Raw genomic sequence first — 22775 nt, 5'->3', positions numbered from 1 at the left:
ATGAAGGTCGACTGTTGCATCGCCTCACGTCGCCTTTGTCTTGACCGACAAGTTGCATTTGAACACACTGCAAAGACTACAGCCGACGGCCAGTTAGCACGTACCTTCTGCGCCTGCGTGACAGGAAATAACTCTTCACACCAGCAGGTGATGGTAGTCTGTATTCGTCATTCAAAAAGAGAAACTGAAGACCAAAGAAACGGATATACAAGCTGTTCTTATGATACGTATGTAAAACAAAGCGGCGTTTGCCGACCATTTTCACGCCACTATCACTCACCACTTGGTTTCATTCCAGATGGCCATGTCATGGAAATATCCGTGTATTGGAATGATCAGATGAGATGAAGATGAAAAATAAGAAGAGCATTCTGTGTTTTTCCTCTTGACTTTACTCGTTGGCTTTCTTTCCTCACTTCCGTTTCTCTTCTCGTGGATTGATTTGTTTAAGCTGAACAGCCAATCGGAGTGATTTCTCTCACCGACGAGCTCCGTCGCCGATTCAACATGCTGAATTGGCCGAAAAATCTCTGACACAGGCAGACTAGAAGCGACGGTGCGGGAAACACCGCAAAAACTAGGCCGACAGACGCTCACTGGTATGTCAGGGTTTTTAGAAGTGTTGGTAGGTTTCAGTTCCCTTTAGAACAGAACCAGGCTAGCTGTTTCCCCCTGTTTCCAGTCTTTATGCTAAACTAGGTTAACAAGCTGCTGCCTGTAGTTTCATATTTAGCATACAGACGTGACAGTGGAATCAATCTGAACACATAACTCTCACCTTTGCTGTTTAACTAATCCACAGTATGGATGCTGAGGCCGGTCAGTGTGTGCCTATTTATCTACAGCTATAAGAGTCCAGAATGATTTTGTTTGACTCCTCCACCTCACAGGAAGGCAAGGTACCAAACTTTGTGCGACTTTTGCTTTCAAGCCTCACTTTACAAATTTGAGTCTGTGTGAGACTAAACAAACCAAATCTAAAATGCAGCAAAGTCAACTCATCCTCTGCGGCTCAGTCACGAGAAAACGTAACTGTCGGTGTGACTGCAGGCAGAGACAAGGAAGAGGAAATGAACCAGAGAGAGGGTAGTGAGGATAGATGTAGATGCCCACACTCCTCCCTCCCTCCCTCCTCCACCCACTCCTCTCCATCCTCTTTGTTTGAAACACAGAGATAGTAGGTTTAGTGTACCCATGTGTACGCGGGAGATAGGAGGATGTGGATTTTAATCTGGCACTATGTTTAAAACATGATCAGTATCCGTCAAGATGGATGTCCTCCTGCACACATTTGCCTGAGAAAACAGGAAGTGACTGTAAGCTCACCGTAAGCACAGAGAAAATACATATTCTTGATGTTATGCATGAAAGATAGGCAACCACAGAAATAAAGAACAACAGAACCCATAGTCAGTCTGCTCCAATGCCACACTGGTTACAGAAAAGAAGCCGAACAAAATTTTCATTCATCTGGCGATAGCAATGTACTTCCCTCCACTGTGACAAGAGTGTGTGGATGTATTAAGTTGTTAAATTGCACTCATTTACATTTTCTATGTGCCTCGTAACGTTACTACTCCACTACTCGTTTAGTCGGCGTTACTGCAAGACCTCACCTCAGTGAGTCCGCAACTTGCTGCAAGTCGGTTTAGATTATGTGGAAGTCAGCCCGCTACGACGGTCGCTATGGCAAAGGTACATATAAAAATGGCCGCTGCTCTGACCATCCTGCTATGTTGATTTGAATGGGAATGTCCGTTCTACTCTCATTCTATTTTTATATTGGCAACATTTCACGGCTATAGACTTGAGGTGCAAAATACCAACCTCTTCTTACTCAAAATTCGTCAAAATGAACGTTAACTTGTTTTGTCATGCCATGTCATGTCATGTCTTTAGTCAACTCGTAAGGTAACTCGTTTGTATCGTCAGTCCTGTGAGTCGATAGTCAGTGAAGTTAACGTCAACCATGGCCATTTCCTAATCCCACCTAAGCGGTTGTGAACCTAACTTCCTGTGAAAATGGAAGTTTATTTTGGAAGGACACTATGTATGTATGTAACAACTGTATATTGACACGCTGTCCCCAGTCCGTCCAAAAGTAACGCAAGAGAGGTACCCGTGCGTCTTTCTCCGATGCTGAGGGGCACTGACCAAGCGGCGGTATTTGACGGGTTTAGAGTGAGAATGTGTTGAAAATACATGAGAATAGAAGGTTAATATTACTCCATTTATGACATTGTATATTGTAATGAAATTTGATCGGTACATAGTACATAGTGACTTGGATGTCTCACCGTCTGTTTGCTCAGACAGCACAGTAGTCCATCTTTTCACTGTTCAGTAAAAAAGCAATATTTAGCTGCAGAGGACAAATGACAAAATTATATACATTAATCTCATACGAATGCCCCACAGGGGATGCAGCATGACCAGCATTTTACAGAAAAATGAAGACTTAATGTAAGATACTGAAGTTTCACAGTTTGACAAAGAGAGTTTTAAATGAATGTGTCCAGGAACAGCAGCTCATCCTCCAAACAATGATCTCCTGAGTCTGACAGCGCTGCATATTATAAGTGATGCTTTATAATTAGAGACTATTTATCTTGCACCGCTGCCTCTGCTGTCAACATCTCTTACTGTTATTTAACTGTGGAAACTGAATGGAGCCTCATGCTGTTGTAACCGTCCTGTAATGCAGCATTAGCAAGTGTATTAGAGAACTAGTGCTATCCAGGCCATTATTATCGCAACAGTGGTGCTTTAACTGTGACTAGTTTACCAGTGTTTTTCACATTAACACCAGTCTAGTTTGCTCTGTTAGTTTTGTGCTACACTTGAACTATTCTGTTGTGTATACATCATAGCTGTAGTGCAAACACGTCAGCTTTCGGCAGAATGTGCCGTTTTGGATGTAAAATATAGACACGAAATTTGTGTAGATCTCAGGAGGGTTTAGGAGAGTGTCTGTACTTCGCCTGGACAAATCACAGACACACCTGCACTTGATTCTGCTTGACCTCATGTTTCTGATGCAAACTGTTTAGTTAGTTGAAATGTGTTCTGACCTACTGTAATGTTATCTTCTCCAAAGTAATATCTTTGTCTGGTTGGTGACCTACTGAAAGCAGCGTGTGTATGACACACAGCGTATGATACGCATGGCCGTGCCCTATTGTTTTCTATAAAAAACTCCACACAGCAGTGTCTTGTCAACATGCGTCGGCTACTCTGCCCTGACTGGCGCCTCTGTCTGTGCGGTGCGTTCAAGGTCTGCGCAAGGCATCGGTAAACGACGACATGACTCTCCGCAATGCAGTCTGCAAGAGAGAGAGAGAGCGAGAGAGAGAGAAATGCACATGCCTAGGCCCTTGAAGTCTTGTTACAGGTCAAAAGACAGAGAGACTGATGAGGCCTGCAAAGGTCAGATAATAATAAGTGAAAAAATTTCCTCCATAAATTTCAAAAGTCTCAGGTAAGGTCTTCAAATGTCTTGTCCAACCGATAGTCAGTTTACTGAGATATAAGAAAGAGAAAAGCAGCTTCTCATTGGAGAAGCTGGAACCAGAAAAATGTTGGACATTTTTGCTGAATAGATAAATAATCTATTATAATTGATAATCAACATTGTTGGTGATGGTTTCAGTCATCACCTATTTCATCCTTGTGATTTCCACCCTGTGAGGTCTTGTGCATGAGCCCCTGTACGGCCCTGTGCATGAGCCTGTGTATGAGCTTGTATACGGCCCTGTGTACGGTCCTGTGTATGAGCCGGTGTGTGGCCCTCTTTGGCCCTGCTTGGCCTCCGTTGTAACAGTGTCTGGATGGCCTGTTTCCTGGAGAACGTATCTAATTCAGTGGGAATGCTCTCTGGCAGCCTGTCACAATGGATTCGTGTGGCTCTGCCGTGAGACTGAACACTAATCTGACAAACGGCAAAGAGATGGGAGGAGGAGACGCTTAGGCCACTGACACTGATCATGCTAAGCATCCTCTCTCCTGCTTCACACCAAAGTCTTTTTCTATCATTACATCTTTTATTTCTTTTTTCTTACATTGAACTGTCACTTGTTCAACGAGCCTTGTTACTTTACCTTCCTCTGCCCTTAAAGTGTCCCCGAAACCTCCTCCGTCTACTCCAAGTGTTGACTTTTTCTCTTTTTAGATTACACTGTAATTCTTTCTTTTGCTGGGTCCCTAATGGCTATAACTACAATATACTTTGCTATTTAGATCTAAAATGGTTACTTCAATACTTGAGAAATTGTACTTAGTGATTTTTCAATTTCCGAGGTGTAAATGATTGTATCCATAAAACCCACCAAATTATGAATCCACCCCTGTTAGCATGGGTCTCCAAAGAGTGTAATGGCACACTACATATATGGCTCCAACATATTATGCGGATTGTTTTCTAAAATAGTATGAAAATATGAATTTATATTTCGATGGTGCATCACCATTGTCCTGTTCATGTAGGAAAGCCACAAGTAAATCTTATTACCAGTCTTGTTTTTGTCTCCTCTTCCGTCCTCGTATGAAACCACTCTCACCTCACAATCTTCTGTTTTCCTCTCAAACCAAGGATTAGTCTTATCTTAAATAAGGGCATTAAACGATTTTTTCCCATTGTTGTCCCCACTCAAGGCACAGCTAATTTAGGGCCAGTAATTGACTTTTTTCTCTTGTTTACTGGCTCCGGCCCCAGCAGCAGTTTTGGCTGTTGCTAGAGCCCTTGGCAGTTTGTTTTAATTTTGGCCCTTAGAGTCGGAGCTTGGCTGCAACTTTAGCTGTGACCCCTCATGGCTTCTGTTTTTTTGGCTACTTATTGTTTTGTAGTTGTTGGACTATCCTGTACAGCAGTGAAGAACTGTGTCTTACAAGGAAACATTTTATCCCACATGAGATAGCTAAGAAAGAGCTCAAAACACGGATCATCAGCATGAGCACAAGATCTCTGAAAACACTTCCACACTGCTCCAGGAAGCACCGATGCACCAGTCCCACAACACATCTAAGGTAGCATTTCTACCAGAGTTACTGTATATCAGGCCAGTTCTGAGAAAAGGAAGCCAATGCAGAGCCTTAAACATTCTTTCTAATAGCCAGCAGGGGGCGACTCCTCTGGTTGCAAAAACAAGTCTGATTGTATAGAAGTCTATGAGGAAATGAGCCTACTTCTCACTTGATTTATTTTACTACTTCTTATTCTATTTTATTCCATTTATTGCCTCCCGTAATGGGTCGCCGCAGCGGAACATCTGTTCCCATCTTTTTGGTAACGTGGTACGGAAATCAGATTTTATGATACGCATATTTGATTTGGCATAAGTTTTACGCCGGATGCCCTTTCTGACGCAAAAACCGGAATCCAACATATTACTTCAGTTAACATTGTAAACATGAGTTTATGGTCTCAATCTCGAGTTTCAAGTCTTCTTCAATACAGCATGATGTTCATTTAGTAAATTATGGTCCCATTTAGAGTTACATAGACCATCAAGCCGGGGATGCTTTTGTGATTGACAGGTTACTGCCATGGCGTTGTCAGGTCTGGGAGTTGTCCGTGTTTTCATCTTACAACTTTAACCCTTTCACAGTGTGTTTTCAGTTCTTGAAAGTTAATTGTAACATTTTGGTTGCCTAAAAATGTCACTTCTGATAGTAAAAAACCAAGATGGCAATGACCAAAAACAAAAATGGTGTCGGCCAAAAAAACAGGTTGGCGATGGCCAAAGCAAAGATGGCGACAGCCAAAATGACGAACGAGAGGCTTCAAAACAGCAGTCCACAAACCAATGGGTGACGTCACGGTGACTACGTCCACTTCTTATATACAGTGTATGGTTAATATGTATATACTGTACATACAGTCATGCACACAAACTAGGAGTGTAAAAGGACACAAATATGTCACTCGGATGATGCACTCTGATTAATAAGATTTGTTTGCAGTCATATTAGTAGCAGAAACGTTTTAGAGTTATTTTCCGTTTTTTGAAGGTGAGGTTCAAACACATATCACGCTTTATTATTTGATGTATTCAGAAAAGATGATGTTCTTTTGTTGGCAGCTAAACCTTTGTGACATACAGCGATAGATAGTAGCTTTGTGTTGCACTCCTAATGTAAACACAGCTGGACAAGCACAGACAACATCTGTTTCTCTGTGACACACCCATGAGACTGTGGTCAAGTCATGCGTAAGAGGACGTTTTGTTTGCTCACTTTTCAGGCACAGTCTTGAAACTTGCTAATAAATTCTGCTGCAAGACCTGCAGAGTGCAGAGCCATACAGAGCCTGCCCCGAGCAAACACTCCGTTCACCAGCACACACATCCAACGGTGTGAGCGTGACACATGTTTGCAAAGCACATATTTTCCCGCGCTGTTAAAATGAACTCTGGGACCTAAAGCTTGCCTCATCCAGCCGGTGTTAGCTGAAGAGGTAAGCTTCCCTCAGGAGCGTGAAGGAGCACTTCTGCCTTCGAGCCTTTCAATTCAATTGGCCATGGGTGGAAATGTTTCATCATCAACCCGCTACGAGAGGAAATCTCCGAAGTGCTCCAGATTGTGCCGTTCACTCAAGGCTTCCACATTCAGAGATGGTGTTTATGTTCAAAAATAAAATGAGGGAAGATGGTAAAATGCCCCCGAGTGAGGTATATTTTCATTTTAAAGACACCGCTACAACCTCTTAAAACATTTGTCTAACAGTTTTATGAAACGGAACGTCTTCAGCAGCTACACGGCTCGTGGCGGCAGCACCTTTTTTTGTGTGCGTTCCCCCACCACTTCACAAGGGCTCTGTACCCGGCAACACAAGCAATGCACACCCTGAGAGATAAATCACGTACCCTGCAGCACCAAATACCGTGTGAGCAAAAATATGCACCCACTCGTAGATTCCCCCAAACACTTCACAAAACCTCTGAGCAACATTTGGATCTTTGCACAACTCACTGAACTGCTAGCCTCACGTATATACTGAGACATGCATCAGGTATAAATACTTCCGCTTCTATGGATCTGATAAAATACAGCAGAGGCAGTCGTGAAATACATTTGTTTACAAGACTGTGTACTTCACCCAGATTTGAATCATGATATATATACAGTATATGTATGGGCTTAATGGAAGAAGCAATCTATCCAAACCATTACTAACCTGCTTTGGTCATTCAAATGATCAGCTCCCCGTTGCATTCCTCTCCTTCTCATCACAACGTAGACTAGAACCCCCAGGAGAGGGTGTTATCTTTGCACTGCAGACAACTACTAAAAGAGAGGAAAGAACAAATGAGGGAAATTAAATACACTGACACAGGTTTGGTGCTGTTTTCTAACATGGTTTGCATCCAGAATATCCCTCAAATGTTAAACTATTTCCAACTTAACAGTGCTTAACTTGTTTTCCTTTGTTTTTGCTTTACCCAAATACCCAGTTCCCTAATGGCTTTAAGGCCCTGACAAACCAAGCTGACCGTCGGCTGTCGGCCAGTTTGGGACCGTCGGTGAGCGTCTGTAGGAGTAGTTTTTGCGCTGTGTTGTCACCGTCGGCTCTAGTTGTAGTGTGAGTTCAAAAGCTAGAGATCCTATTATCATATGAAACTAGAAAACCTAAGGAATCCATTGGTACTAACCATGTCATACTAGCTTGTCGTGAAGGAGGCTAAATAACGCTCCAAAATTGCACTAAATTTTGATCGAGGAAAAACTGTCATGGTCATTTTCAAAAGGGTGCCTTGACCTCTGACCTCAGGATATGTAAATGAAATGGGTTCTATGGGTACCCACGAGTCTCCCCCTTTAGAGACATGCCCACTTTATGATAACACATGCAGTTTGGTGCCAGTCATAGTCAAGTCAGCACACTGACACACTGACAGCTGTCGGGCTTGAGTTTGCCATGTTATGATTTGAGCATATTTGAGTAATTAATTTGCGATTAATCACCATTCAATATTTTAATCAATTGACAGCCCTAGTTTTAAGATTACACACTCTGGAGACAGTTTTGCAGAAACTCAAAGTTTGGTCGAGAAAAGAGGGCTGAAACTGAGAGAAAAAGCTTCATTTATAAATTTATAAACACAACCTCCCTACATATAACAGTATCCCACATTAGCACAGCTGCCTCCTCCACCTGGCTCTAACCGTCTCCTCAGTTTAGTCTTTTCCTTCATGAACAGGGTTTGATCATTTAGACACACACACACACACACACACACACACACACATTCACACACTACAGCCTCTCATCTACACTCATGCTCTAACCAGGAGTACTGGGGCATGCTGGTGCTTACCGATGATTACAGCTTCTGCCTCTGGGAGCGTTTAAAGAAAAACTAGCTGCACACTTCAATGAGCAAAATGGGCCCTTAGCAAAGATTTTCTGTCAGATTCATTATGATGTTCTTCATATCCCCCAAAACAACACGCTGCACACATCAACACGCGGATTAGTTTAAGAAACTGTTGGAGTTATACAGCTTTCAAATACAGAATGATGTAAAAACATAAAAAAAAGTGGCTTGTATTTCATTCTGTTTTAACCTCCTGTTGTATTTCCACCATTAATTGTTACAGCTTTTATTTAGACACTATTTAGATTTATTTGTTTTTCTTTGAATGTGTGCATCAAATAAAAGTGATGATTTATGTAATTCAAGTAAAACATAAAGTACACATGAAGTGATGAAAAGACTAAAACTCTTTAGCTTTTTCGGTGGAGTTCTACATTAAAAACAGAAAAAGTAAAAAACATGTACAAAGTGGGTCGTCCAATCAGATGAGCTGGCTGCTTGCATGGTGAGCTGTGATTGGTGGATGAAGCTCTACAGCGTTAATTCAGGTACATGGTTACGGTTATTTTGTAGGATTTTGTTGTCAACTAAACTTACGTCCTGTGTACATAAGATGAGTGTATAGAATCAGAAATACATTATTGATCCTGGGGGAGGGGGGAAATTGGGGCATTACAGTTGCTCTTGTATAAACTTAAAGAACTCAAAGAAAATGGAAATTAAAGAGTATATACATAAGGCTACAATATAAACAAAATATATGTAAAGAAATATAAGTACTACAAATAAAAATAAGAAAATAAAAACTATGAAATATGTACAAATATTTGCATTAAGATGTGCAATATATAGCATATAACCACAGTGCAAAAACAATGATACAAAATGCTTATTAGGCAGCAGAGAACAGTTAACCATGGAAAATGAAGCAGAGTACTTTTGGCATTCATTTGAATAATAGACATTTTTGTGACATAAACAAATACAGACTGTGTTACACCCAGAGTGTCTACTGCCCACTGCTTTATATGCATAAGAAACATTTATAACCACCCTACAAACTCTACATACAGCATCTTCTGGAGAACAACAGCCCTGTTGTGTTTTGAATCCTAAAGGGCAGTGCCCACCAAAACTCACATCACAGCGCCTGCATTAGAGAAAAGCACTACATGTTAGTTTTGGGTTGCAGAGCGTGAAGTTGGACGGGCAGAGCGGAAACCTCAGCACCAGATGGCTACTCGTGAAGCTAGCCACAGCAAGCAGCGATCATGTTGTAGCAGGGATTTGATGGGACACACACACACACACACACACACACACACACACATATACACACAGGGGTTACGATGACATGGAAATGGTTTAACACCGCCCTGTGCCCCGCAGGTGAGAGGGCTAGCAGAGCAGGTCGCTACACAGCAGTGACAACTGCACACAAGTCACAGCCTATTCTAGGATCGCTGCCTCGCGCTCGGCGAACAGCGCTGCTGCCCAGGAGTGACCTCGGCTCACAAGGTCTTTTCATCTGTGTGAAAGTACCCTCTGCCTTTCCAGATTTGAAGCATGGTGGAAGTCCTTTTACTCTGTTAGCAGGAAAGAAAAGGGGAAGGGAAAGACAGAATGTGTTAGACTGGCCAATGATAGCGTAGCATGAGCCAGCTTCAACCAGGGTACAACAACTATCTGTCTCTGCTACATAGAATCTCGTACAATTGTTTACAGTTTTCTTCATTTTCAGGCTGCTTTTGTGGATTTCGAGTGTGATTATTTTTTCATGTCACACAGTATTGGCCATGTTTCATGTTGTCTGGAGACAAAGACGAGCATTTGTACGGTATGGGAATATACGAGGACGCCGACCGCGGAAACAGCTGATTAGCCATTTGAGTTAAATGTTTGCTACGTCAGAATTTATTCGACAATTTTTTATTTTTTTGGTCACAATTGGCAGGGGGCAGGGACACGGCTTTCCAAAATTACTTTTACCTTTACCTTTTTGCAACAACATTTTTTAAACATGGGAAAACACACTAAAAATGGGCCCATTTCCCGTAGGCGAGTATTCCTTCAGTTTTTTTTTTGTTTTTTTTTCTGGTGTGTCAAGTCACATCTGTTACTTATTCAGTCTCTCAAACCAGATTTGGTGATTGTTGGAACAGTGGAAAAACTAACAGACGGTTTCCGTGAGTTTTGTTTCTGTCGAGTTTGAATGAAGCATGTTTTACAATAATTAGCAAGGTAAAATTACTGTTTCCTTCAATGGAGTCTGGTGGCTTTGATGAGAGAATGTATCAGCTAATTCAAAAACATCTAATTTGGTGAATTAAGGGTTTATTTTGACCAAATGTTTTCTGGTTTTATATGATGCCAGTATCTTCACTTCAGCTTTAAAATGGAGCCCGCTACAACCTAAAAATCGCAAGTTGCGTTAATGCGTTAAAGAAATTAATGGCGTTAAAATTAATTTGCGTTTTCACGTTAATTTTGACAGCCCTTAATATCAAAGTTATTTCAGCGTTTCATTTTCTGTGTATTGTGTTTCCCAATTTAGTTACTGTATGTGAATATATTTGTTTTCCACATCATTATTTATTGTATGAACTTTAATGTGTTCTGATCTGTCACCGTAAACCACAGTTTCTCCCAGCTTGAATCCAGCTTTCGCTCAGATCAATTGTCAACAGAACTGAAAATGTATCACTCTGCAGAGTAGAAGTTCAGTTACAGTCAAAGGGAAGCTTCACAGTCATTATTTGTTGTTGTTTGTGTCACAATTAAGAGCATGAAAAGCCCTCTTGACAGAAGAGAGACGGGAAGGTGGCACTTAAAGTGAAAGAGGCAGAGAGCTGTGAAAGACGAGAGGAGTCAGAGAGGAACGCCGATTAATGGCGTCATTAAAAGGCAGACGACGAAGGTATGCATGAGTGTGTGTGTGTGTGTGTGTGTGAGAGAGAGAGAGAAGCTGGGCTGTTCAATCAATAACTCGGCAGCAGAGAGTTCAGATGAAACTCCTCCCGGTTATCTTCAGAGACTTCTTCATTATGCATGTGCTGCAATTACCTGACGTCTGTGAGGAAATGTAGCGAGCCAAATTACACTCTGATTAGTTGTTGCAATCACAGGGTCAGAGTGGCAGCTTCACTCAACATTGGAGTGTGGAGACACACATCTGACTTCAAGACTGATGGTGGCTTCAGTGTACAGGAAGACACTGCCATCGTTACACCTCTTCTTCTTTCTTTTTCTTCTTCTTGTTCTTCTTCCTCTTCTCTGGAAGATCCGATGTGAATACAGCTAAGTGGAAATGCAAACAATAAGCATTCAAGACATATTGAAACCACCTCTGGAGGAGGTTTGACTCTCATTCAAGTCAGGTGTTGAAATGATGTAAATGCATTTGTCTCTCCAAGACGCATAGGTAATTTTTACTCCTCCAACCCAATCTCATGCAAGGTGTATAAATAGCACGACATTATAAGGACATTAAAAGATGCATTTTAGCCTTTTTGTGTCATTTCTACACCACGCAACAAAACTAACAAAAAAAAACATCCGCAGTTAAGTTTAGGCAACAAAATCACTTAGTTAGGTTCAGGAAAAACATCATGGATGGGCGTAAAATATGTACGTAAATTAAGTAAAATATGTACAGAAACAACGTAACAAGTCAGAAAAACATCTCACAAACGTCACAAAAAAATACCGGTCTTGGACACCGGTATGGTTGAAAGTCCTGTGTTTGTTGGACCCATCCACCTCCCCTCCTGCCCACCATAAGCAGTCTTTCTCACTTTTTTATTCTACGTTACTAGCTCTGACCGTAGCATATTTATGCAGATGCATTTACATTGCAGTCAGTATAGACTACATGACGTACACATAACATACCAAAAGCAAGAACAGAATTCTTATTGCATTCATGTTATCGCAAATTATCGTGTCATTCATACACCTTTTCAGCCCAGTCGCACAGCAGTTCGTGACATAGTCAAGACATTTAATGTATGGATTTGTGTACATAGACATGAATTAAAAAATGTTTTCGTGATGGTTTGCACGAAATCTATTTGTACGTAATCCACGTTATTCTGAACCGGGAAGTGGAAAGAGCAGAGAACACCCCATATGGAGGAGGTCAGGGTGGATGGGTGGGTTAGAAAATACAGGACTTTTACCCAGGAGATCAGTGTTCGTGTCCCATGCGAAACCAATGTAACTTCCGTACTTCTGGAGTAATCTTTTCCTAAACCTAACTAAGTAGTTTTTATTTTGCAAAGACTGGAGCGGAAATTGACACGTGCATCAAGTGTTTCTGGACATTAGGAAAACGCACAAAAAGTACGTTGTTGAAAGTCGTGCTGAGTGTTAAGAAAAAAAAGGGAAATTTGTGTCTATGTACATGAATCAAATAGATTCAATTTCATGACTATTTCAAGAACTGCCATGAGACTATGTTGGTCTTTTTTGTTTGACCGGGCTGGCATAGGTAATCTTTACCCCTCCAACAGTGTAACTACGTCATTCCTCCATGTGTTTGTGTTAGCTTATGGATAATTGTTAGCTCGTTGCTAAACCATTGCTGTTGTTGTTGTTGTTTTTGTCAGTTACCAAACAGCTTCAGGTGCATCAGCACCTCTTTGTGGACAGGAGGAGGGCCGACCCTAATTTACATGCAACCCAGAAAACAAAGACGGACTGTAATCCGATCTGTGAGACACATATAAGTGTCTTCAACCTCATCTGGATTTGATCTGATACGAGACATTTGAAATAACAAGTGGAAGTTAAGCCTTTGATTAGAATTGTATCTTCGAGGACAGAAGCTGTGAAACCCTGCTGCTTTATTATGAGGGTCCCAGAGGTGTCACTGCTCCTATTAGTGGAGCACTTAAAGCTTGATAACTGGCAGCAAGGCAAGTAAACAAACTCTTATTGGTTTGTTTCCTCTCTCAGCAGAAACACCCTGTTCTCACATGTGATATGTTTAAAATATTGAGTTGGTAAACGGCAGCTATAATAAGAGAGTCTCAGATTGGTGTGAGGGCAGCAAGTTCACCAGATCATGACAAGAAGTTCAGAGGAGCTGTCAGCTTTTTAATTCATAGTTTTATTGCATTCTCATATTGTTTTCTAACAGTTTACTAATCCACTCTTGTGGCAATTTACTTAACACATATAACACTGCATCTTCATGCACACTGATATTCCACTATTATTCCAAATATGACAATATTGTAAGTTTGATCATGTAAGCAGTATATTCCGTTTGGATATTCTGAATGAGGCCTTATTCTGAATGGAGCATTTTCTGATAAAGACATGTGGGATATGGATACATTCTTTCACTTGTATACAGCACATTCAGAATATGCGTCTCAGTTGGGCTTTTTACGGCAGGTTGTAGCACACGGCCTCATGCCTGTTTGCGGCCAGCACTGTGTGTTGTACACAAACTATCTAGCCAACAGTTTGCAGAGATGCATGCCCAAAAGAAAAGCCCTATTTGGGATTAAATATCCCAATCTCTATAAATGTGCTTCAGTTACCACTGACTCTTTGCTAAGAATTTCACTGTGCAGGGCATTTCACACAGAATGCGGCAATGGCACAACTGCACACTGCACTGTGAACCCAGCGGCGAGCGCAGCGCAAACCACGTTCTGTGTGAAAGGCCTATAACTGGGTGTGGTTATTAGCGCAGGTCTTTGTCAATTGGACTCAGCAGTGTAACATAATTGTGATTGTTGCAAACCTTTTTCTTGGTCCTCCACTCCAAACACAAGCGCATGCTCATGCGCACACACGCAAGTACACACACAACCACTCCAGACAATTGCTGTACCACCATGGAGAGGCTCATCATGCAACTCCCATCCTGCAAAACCAGCCTTAGATCAGCACAATGGAGAGCAGCCGAAGTGCCAGATTTATCAACGCTAACTTAACAGCCTGCCTTGGACTCAGCGGACAAATGTTATCCTACAGATCTTGTGCTCTGCAAATTCAATAACACTAATAAAGAACCTTTTTTTATTGGAACGTCCTGGCAGTGAGCAACGCAGCGCAACGTGGCAGGCCGTTTTTTAGCTTAACTTAGCTGTTTCTATTTATTCCTTTCGATCCCCTTGAAATCGCCTCAATGGACCAGGAGCGGCTGACTGATGAAGTTGAAATGAGGAGTTATCTATACGATACCTCCTCATTTTACTACTAAAATCGAAATAAGGAGGCAGCTGCTGGAGGGAGATCGCCAGAAAGCTAAGCAAAAACGTCTTTCTCATAGAGAAAAGCCTTCAGTGCCGTTTTTTGCTCTATTTTCAATGAAGAAATATTCTCCAGTTCTGATATAATTGATGCTATTGCAACATCTACACTAACCTCTTCAGAAGCCGCCATTGTTGTTTAGATGTGAATGCTTTTTCCTGTATTTATATATTTCAATCAAATAACACTGTATTATGAAATTAGTTGTGAGACTTTCCAGATTGATGATAAACATCAATATAATACATTAGAAATGCTTCGCACATTGTGGTAATATTACATTGTATCATACATAAACGCCAATTAAAATCACATTTAGTTTTCATTGATAGAGACCGAGCACTGTCCTTTACTGCTGTATCTTTGACTAATGTTCACTTCTAGCATAATTAACCGGCTATTGACTGTTGTAAATAGAAAAGTGATTATTACAGCCCCGCGGTCTTCCTCTCTCTGCTGCTACAACCTCAGTAACCTGTATGTAGCCCTCTACCTGTGTTTGTAAAGCTTCATTATTGTTAGTGTAAGGTAATAATAAAAACTGACGGAGCAACGTTTTTTATCAGCTCCGCTCTCGTCTGAATTACAGCAGCTGGCCAGTCGAGCACTTCTTTTCTGGAAACTGCTCAGAAACCCCCTTATTGTCAATCTAGTTCTCACAATTCTCGCTACTATGGGGACTAACATCATCACACATGAATACAATTGGGCTCATTGGATCCAGCTTTACAGTGAAACCCAATGTATTCATCAAGACTGTTTAGGGACCCCAGTATGAAGAAATATCCAAACACCATTTCAGAATAGATGGAAATAACACATTTAAAAACTGTATGGTTTTTGCCCCAAACTGCATGTGATTATCATAAAGTGGGCATGTCTGTACAGGGGAGACTCGTGGGTACCCATAGAACCCATTTACATATCTTGAGGTCAGAGGTCAAGAGACCCCTTTGAAAATGGCCAGTTTTTCCCTCGCTAAAAATTTTGCCTAACTTCCTAACCCTTTCCCGACAAGTCAGCATGACAGAGGGTTAAACTTTATTTTATGTGTTTCCTCTGCAAGATGTAATTTATAGTGAAAACATTTCAGGTACACCTGATGAAAGGAAGTTCAAAACAGCACATTTTAGCTTTCATTTTGAATAGCTGTTAACTATCAATGTTCCTTTTCACTTTTGTTCCATATTTTCATCAACACTTTGTCAGGGTCTCCGTTAAAATCAAGGACTTGTTGAGTTTTTGTTTTCCAGCGCTGTGCCAGCTGGAAATAAATTGCTATTTGCTCCCACGCTGGCATGGCTTTCAAAATAAAACACAATTTGCTCAAAAGTGGATATTTCTTTCAGAGTAAAACCGAGAAACAAATCAATAGAAGGTGACATTGTTGTCAGGAACAGAGACTGCTTCGCCAACCGCAGCAGACTCCGTATCTGACCCTGAAAATGTCAGACTTTGTTCTCCGCAGTGGGTGACACTGTGGTGGTGGTAACTCACTGGGATAACATGCCACAATAGTCTGACACTCCTTCACACTGTCACTGAAATCCCTGACCCAGAAAATGTTAGACATTTCTCAGCAAACAAGAAGTGTAAAAAAACAAACTGAAGACAGGTGAAATCACTAACCTCTGTTGTCCAACATGGATATCTGGCTTCACTCCTGATTCCTGTCAAAACAACATCTGCTCTGTTTCTCTTTTGACCAGCTATTATTGTACATAACAACATTACACCTTTTTAAATAATAAAACATTTTTGTTCATGTAGAACATTCGACCCAACGCTTTGGGGGGATGTAAACAGGAAGTATCATTTACAGTGATTTAGCCGTGCACTTCACCTGCATGGGGCCCGTATTCTTTTCAGCCTATATTTGTTTACATTTAGTCAAATTAGGCTCCATTAAAAGTAAGCCGAAATATCTCTTAGCAGCTCTTGTTTGCAGTGTAGCCATGGATGTACTGACAGCTATCACTGGATGACTTTGATACTGAAGAAAACTTAAAAACATGATGATTCTCAGGCAAGTTCAGCAGCGTCTTCTGTGGATTTATGGACATTTATTCTGGATGGACATTAGAGATAACAGCCCAGTTGCACAGCAGTTCATGAAATAGTCACGAAATGTCAATTCAATGTATTGATTCGAGTACATAGACACAAATTTAAAAAACATTTTGTGATGGTCAGCACGAAATCAATTTGTAAGTAATCCACGTAATTGCGAACCAGCAAGTATATAGCAAACACCATGTAAGGAAAACACAGGACTTTGCCCAGGAGACTGGTGTTCGTGTCCCGTGTGAAACCACAAGTCAAAGTTGATTTATTTGTCACGTAACTTCCGTACTTAAGCTACAGCACTTCTGCAGTTATTTTTACCCAAACTATGATCTTTTCCTAAATCTAACTAAGTAGTTTTGTTGCCTAAGCCTAACCAAGTCGATCTATTCCTAAGACTAACTAAGTAGTTTTATTTTGAAAACACTGGAGCGGAAATTGACATGCGCATCACATGTTGCTGGAAATTCGAAGGAAATTGCTCAAAATATATGTTGTTGAAAGTCGCGCTGAGCGTCAAAAAAAAAAGAAGGGAAATACGCGTCTATGTACAAGAATCAAATAGAATAAATTTCATGAACATTTACCGAACTGCTGTGAGCAGGGCCGGACTGGCCATCTGGCATACTGGGCGTTTTCCCCGCCGGGCCGACGTCCTTTTGGGCCGACGTATGTCTTTTTCTTTTTTTTTTGGGCCATAAAACAGGTAAATTGGCCCATTTATTTTCCTTAATTGACACTGAGCTGGCCCAATCGCTCTGTGCCGGGCGGCCACAGTGAGGAAGAGAGGAGTGCTCAAAGTGGGCCGGTACGTAGCAGTACGCAGTACTTTACTCATTTTACTCCTTGGCGTGGCGTGACTTTTTCATGCGTACCAGAGCTTCTCACAAGCTGCCGGTATTCTCGTCTACCCTCCCCATATCAGGTTCTCTGGGAGATTCATAATGGTGATACATAACGGCGCAGAGCCAGCGGATTTGCGCCACGTGCGTTCCCATAGTGAACGGAAGCGCTGCGCTATTAATCTCTGCACAAGCTGAAGCCTGGCTGTTCACATCATTGGCATCATGGCATCATTTATGCCAGAGGGGCAATTCATTCAGTCTTCTTTCCTGAGATTTAAAGGTAAAATTAGAAGTTTACCATAAAAATGCTGTTGCAGTGTACTTATTATTTTGTTATTTTCATTGTTTTAAAGTCACCAGAATTCAGAAAACAAAGTCTCAGAAACTCAACTTTGGTTTTGAAATCCTCCCTATTTTTGAGGTCTCAAGATTGGCAAGTATGCAAAACAACCACATTTGAAGGTATTTCGTTGAAGAGAGCCTTCAACAAAACGTGGTACACACAGCACAAATGGGCGGTGATGAGGCTGGTCTGGGCCAAAATGCCAGGGCCGATTATTTGTCCCAGTCCAGCCCTGGCTGTGAGACTGTGTTGGAGATAATGATATCCTCGGGAAGTGTAAGTCGCACAGAATGATATCAATATGTGTTTCATGTCTGTGTGTTCACATTTCACTGAGTTATAACTCGGAGAAACAGTGCAATTTTTGACTCAAATTCACCTCCTGCAGTATCTTTGGCTCCCCTTGAACTCTTATGCTCTCATTTTTCTTGGGAGGACAGTCTCGTGAGAGGCCTTACAGGAAGCAGGGAGGGGGTTGGGTAAGAGTCTAGGTGGTTGATGCACATATAATAATAATAATAATAATAAGAAGAAGAAGAAGGAATAATACTGATCATAATAAGGGATGTGCACCTTGCAAACAGACAAGTACGAGTCAAGTTTAAGGATGCTGCTGCAGATATGAAGCCTCTCTCATACAGGTGATGGGGAAATCTGAATAACTAAACAAGAGCAGAAAAACCTGTTTCACTGTGCAGCCTGTTAATAAAACAGCTCTTAGTGTTTATTGAACTATAGTCGGAGTGGTTGTTATTGTAGTCAGCGCTACGGCAGCTTCTCCTCGGGACCCAAAGACAAACTCCGATCTGACATTATATGCTCCATAAAGTAGGCTAAGCCCCATCAGGGATTCATATAAATTAAGATCAAACACCGCGTTCGCCCTTCAGGGTACATCCAGATGCAATTATTGTTGAATCCCCACTTTTTCAAATGCATGCTCTGCGTTCTGTTGCACTAATGCTCCTTTCCAAAGAGTAATTACAAGGACATTTCTAATTTAGTTTTCTTTCAAGCTGCGAGGAGATGCCGCAGGAATAATCTGCCCTTCAGTCAGACAATTTAATGTCGATTCATTTGTTCTTTGTAGTTTCGAGGAGAGAATAAGCTGGCTGAAGAGCTCATGGAGAGTAAATGCATATAGACTACTATAACAGAAAGTGCGGTGAATTTAGGAGTGGAAATCATGACATTACATCATTGTCCTCCTGCTGTTTAAGGTTATTTGAAGCATAAGCTACCATGGCATGTATCAGAATACATCAGTGTGTGGAATAACAGCTGAGTTTTTCTGTTAACATTCATTATTCATCAACTCAAAAAAGAGAAACCTTTAAATAGATGTTAGCAGCACAGCTGTCCCTCTCCAGCCCGTCGAGACTGGGACTGAAAACCGTGTCAGTCAAAGTATCTTGAGAGATAGTCATCATTTCTGCCCTAGTTTCTGCATCCACGCCGCCTGTCTGTTGCATTGAAGCTCCACTCACAAGAGGGATATGAAGAAAAGCCCGCAGAAGCATGAGATGGATGATTTGTTTCTCCTGGAGAAAGGGTATCATTTTGATGATTGATGCGTGACAGATGCAGAGCTGGTGTGCGTCTAACGTTACGGCAGTGATTCCTAAACAGGTACACATTAGGAGCTTCTACAGTTGCCAGGGGAACATGGAAAGAAGGCACTTTAAAAAAGAAAAGTAATAATTAGACTCTATTAGAGTACAGGTACTGAGTAACAGAGTACAGAATAAAATATAGAATAAACAGTAAGGGGTATAAATACGCTATATATACAGTATGAGCAGTATGAACAGCAGTTACAATAAGCAGTGCAGGTAGAAGTATAAGTAAAGTGCGCTTGACCCGCCTTCAAGCGGGTCGAGGTGATGTCTCACTTGCCGCAGTGTTTACCTGAGGTGGAACCAGAGGGTGGGCGCTATGCTTCCGCAATGCCACCGTCAGTCAGGATTGCGTTATCTGCTGTTACCACCGTGCGCAAACATGTACTAAAAGGCACGCGTGGCCGAGCTCAGATTACAACACACACAGAGGGAGAGCGACTTCATTCTCTGCTCAGGTAGACATTACGCCTCTATATCTTTACATACATCAGACCGGCAATACATCATCCATAGTGGGCTTGCATGACCACGCCCCCTTTTGGGGGAAACCAATCCCGTATCCCTCGTAGACAGTAAGAGCATAACCGTAAGAAATCAAAACATGTCTCCAAACTTCTACTTTAAACAAAGCGCTTATTGTAATAACGCTATGCCCAAGAGTTGCTGTGTAGTTGGTTGCAATAAATCCAAAAACGCTGATCTCCGATTTGTTCCCCTGCCATGTCTTAAAGAAAGATATAATGCATGGCTAGCTTGAGTGGGAGGCTGCTGTGGTTATACAGTCATACATTAACGTTATAGCAGCATCAGACTGATCTATAGGCTGAGATTTAGTTGAACACGACAAACAGTTGGCTATTAGCATGTTGGTTATTTACAGACAACACTTAGCCTAACTTTGTGAGGCTTGTGATTCAAATTGTGATTCAATCAGATATGTATATATGTCTGGATAAGCAATATCCGGCCACTGTGTTGGACGGGGGAAGACTGAAGGGACATGACGGCGATCAACCTTAATTTATTAAGTTATCGCGAACGCTCAGGTTCAGGTAAGGTCGCAAAATGATTCTGAAAAATATGTATAAAACAGTCGTTTGTATAACAATAGATGAATGCATAAAAAATTGTCAAAATTACAATCTAAGGGGGCGCGGCCCTGACTTTTTGAAAAGTACCCGTAAATGCCGGTCTGATGTATAGCAAAGAGTTGTTTGATGCAATATTAATGCTCCGGATATCATATAGAGAGCCTTTAAATCCATTCAAGTAAACACATTTGTAAAATGTCGGTCTACTTGAATTCATCTGACAGGGCTGTGGGGGTCCGTCTGTCTGCAGTATATGAGATACCACTCTTTGTAACACACTGGGTGTGTTATGCAAAGGAAACATGGGCGCAGGCTGTGAGAGCTGTCCTGCCTCAGAGTCCCTCAGATGAAATGTGCGCCCCTGGCAGGAGGAGGAGGAGGCAACTCACCAACTTCCCTCCCAGAGTCACTGTCGACCCGTCTTACAGCCACATCACTTCACTGACTGAATTATGAATTACATCTCTCACTGTAATGGAGTCCTTTCAAGTTTTATTCTCTTGTCGTCTTTTCTGTGTTTCTCTTTTACGTGTGCCTTTAACCCCCATTATCGTCAGCGCCGCTTCCCTTTACAAACCTCCCCTGACGTCCTCCACTCTGCTGACTTGGAGCTCCACGCGGAGAAACTTATAGAGGTCAAGATCCTAATTTTAGCCTGTCAGAAATTATTAAAATGCATGCATCAGTGACAGGGTGTCAAGGACATCTCAGCAGCGTTAGTGATAGCGAGAGACTGCCTATCATTTTAAACGCAATACTTAGAGGGAGAATAGAGACATGATTAAGTGCAGTTCTTAAGATAAAGGACTCTTCTCCTTATAACTCAATTTCCTGTTCTGACTATTGTGAGGATCTGAATGATAGAGTGCAGGAGACGAGCTGTCAACAGAGAAAGAAAGAAATTCTGACTCGATTGCTAATGCTTTTTTTGAAATATTATCCATTCTCCAGGCTGAAGTGATTTGATTGGAAGGACTTGGTTTTAAAATGATCACAGAGAGCAGGTTGGGAGTCTGTCATTATCGGTCAAGCTCTTCTAAAACATGGTCATAACCCATACATCACAAAACCATCTTCTCTACCAACCCTGTCATATAAACATTCCACATGCTACAACATGAAATATTTCCTTATTTGGTGTATGGTCGTGTCTGGAAGGTAACCTGCAAATTACAAAAGCTTGCAAAAAATCTTGCAAGACTCGCTGCCCGACAACCTTACTTTAACCATTAGAGGTCAATGTCTAACTTTAACCATTAGAGGTCAATGTCTAACTTTAACCATTAGAGTTCAATGCCAAACCTTAACCATTAGAGGTCAATGCCTAACCTTAACCATTAGAGGTCAATGCCTAACCTTAACCATTAGAGGTCAATGCCTAACCTTAACCATTAGAGGTCAATGCCTAACCTTAACCATTAGAGGTCAATGCCTAATCTTAACCATTAGAGGTCAATGCCTAACCTTAACCAAGTTCATAATGTATTATATAATAGCTTAATACTGATATAGTGTTGTTTTGGTATTGCACATGATTTTATAATTTGTGTTATTTGTTTGAGGTTGAATACATTTATTTTATTGCATGTGACCTGTTTTGAAGTCTGTTTATCGTCATAGTTACCCATAATCTCTTAATTGACTTATGTGATTAGAAACCTACACACCACCTTCTACATTCCCAAGCCCATTGGGATTTATGCATAGGTTATATGTTTGCAGCTATTTCTGGCAATCCAGAGCTCCGTTTCTATTCATTCCCCCAGAAATCTTCATGTCCTGCCAAACATTTTGTGACCATATGTGAAGCTTTACTGTTGTCTTGGTATGTGTTTGGCCAGCGATAAACAAGGCAACGCTAACCAGTAAGAGAGCTTAAGGTGCTGTCTTAACATGGATTGTTTTTACATCTACAGAAGGTGCAGAAGACATTTTTGAACTTGTACACTTGTTGTTGCTGGGGAGGCCGACCCTCCACTCTGATAATGTTTACTCATGTTATTTGTCTCTCTTGGCGAGGTGAACCTGTCTCTGAGAGCACTTTAGATGTATTACATAAAAGCAGAAGAGATGAGCAGACTAACACGTCTACATTAAGGAACACATCTTGTTTGTTGTTGCCGTTTACGCTCGAGTGCTGCCGTCACATCCAGCGCTGGCACGATTGGGATTGTTAAATCCTAATGAATGAAGCTCTTTTAGTTTTTTTGACCTGTTTGTTTGTTTGTTCGCCC

The 22775-nt window shown here is 41.4% G+C and overlaps 1 protein-coding gene across 3 annotated transcripts in view; it reads left to right on the top strand.

The window, feature by feature from the left end:
* grm7 (glutamate metabotropic receptor 7) overlaps positions 1-22775 on the top strand; it is a 335453-nt gene that overhangs the window by 181944 nt on the left and 130734 nt on the right. The gene's annotated exons all lie outside the window — the stretch shown is intronic.

Source organism: Sebastes fasciatus, chromosome 1 (assembly GCF_043250625.1).
Source record: "Sebastes fasciatus isolate fSebFas1 chromosome 1, fSebFas1.pri, whole genome shotgun sequence".
Taxonomy (NCBI): Eukaryota; Metazoa; Chordata; class Actinopteri; order Perciformes; family Sebastidae; genus Sebastes; species Sebastes fasciatus.
Note: the sequence above shows the minus strand (reverse complement) of the source record. Positions and strands in the feature narration are given on the sequence as shown.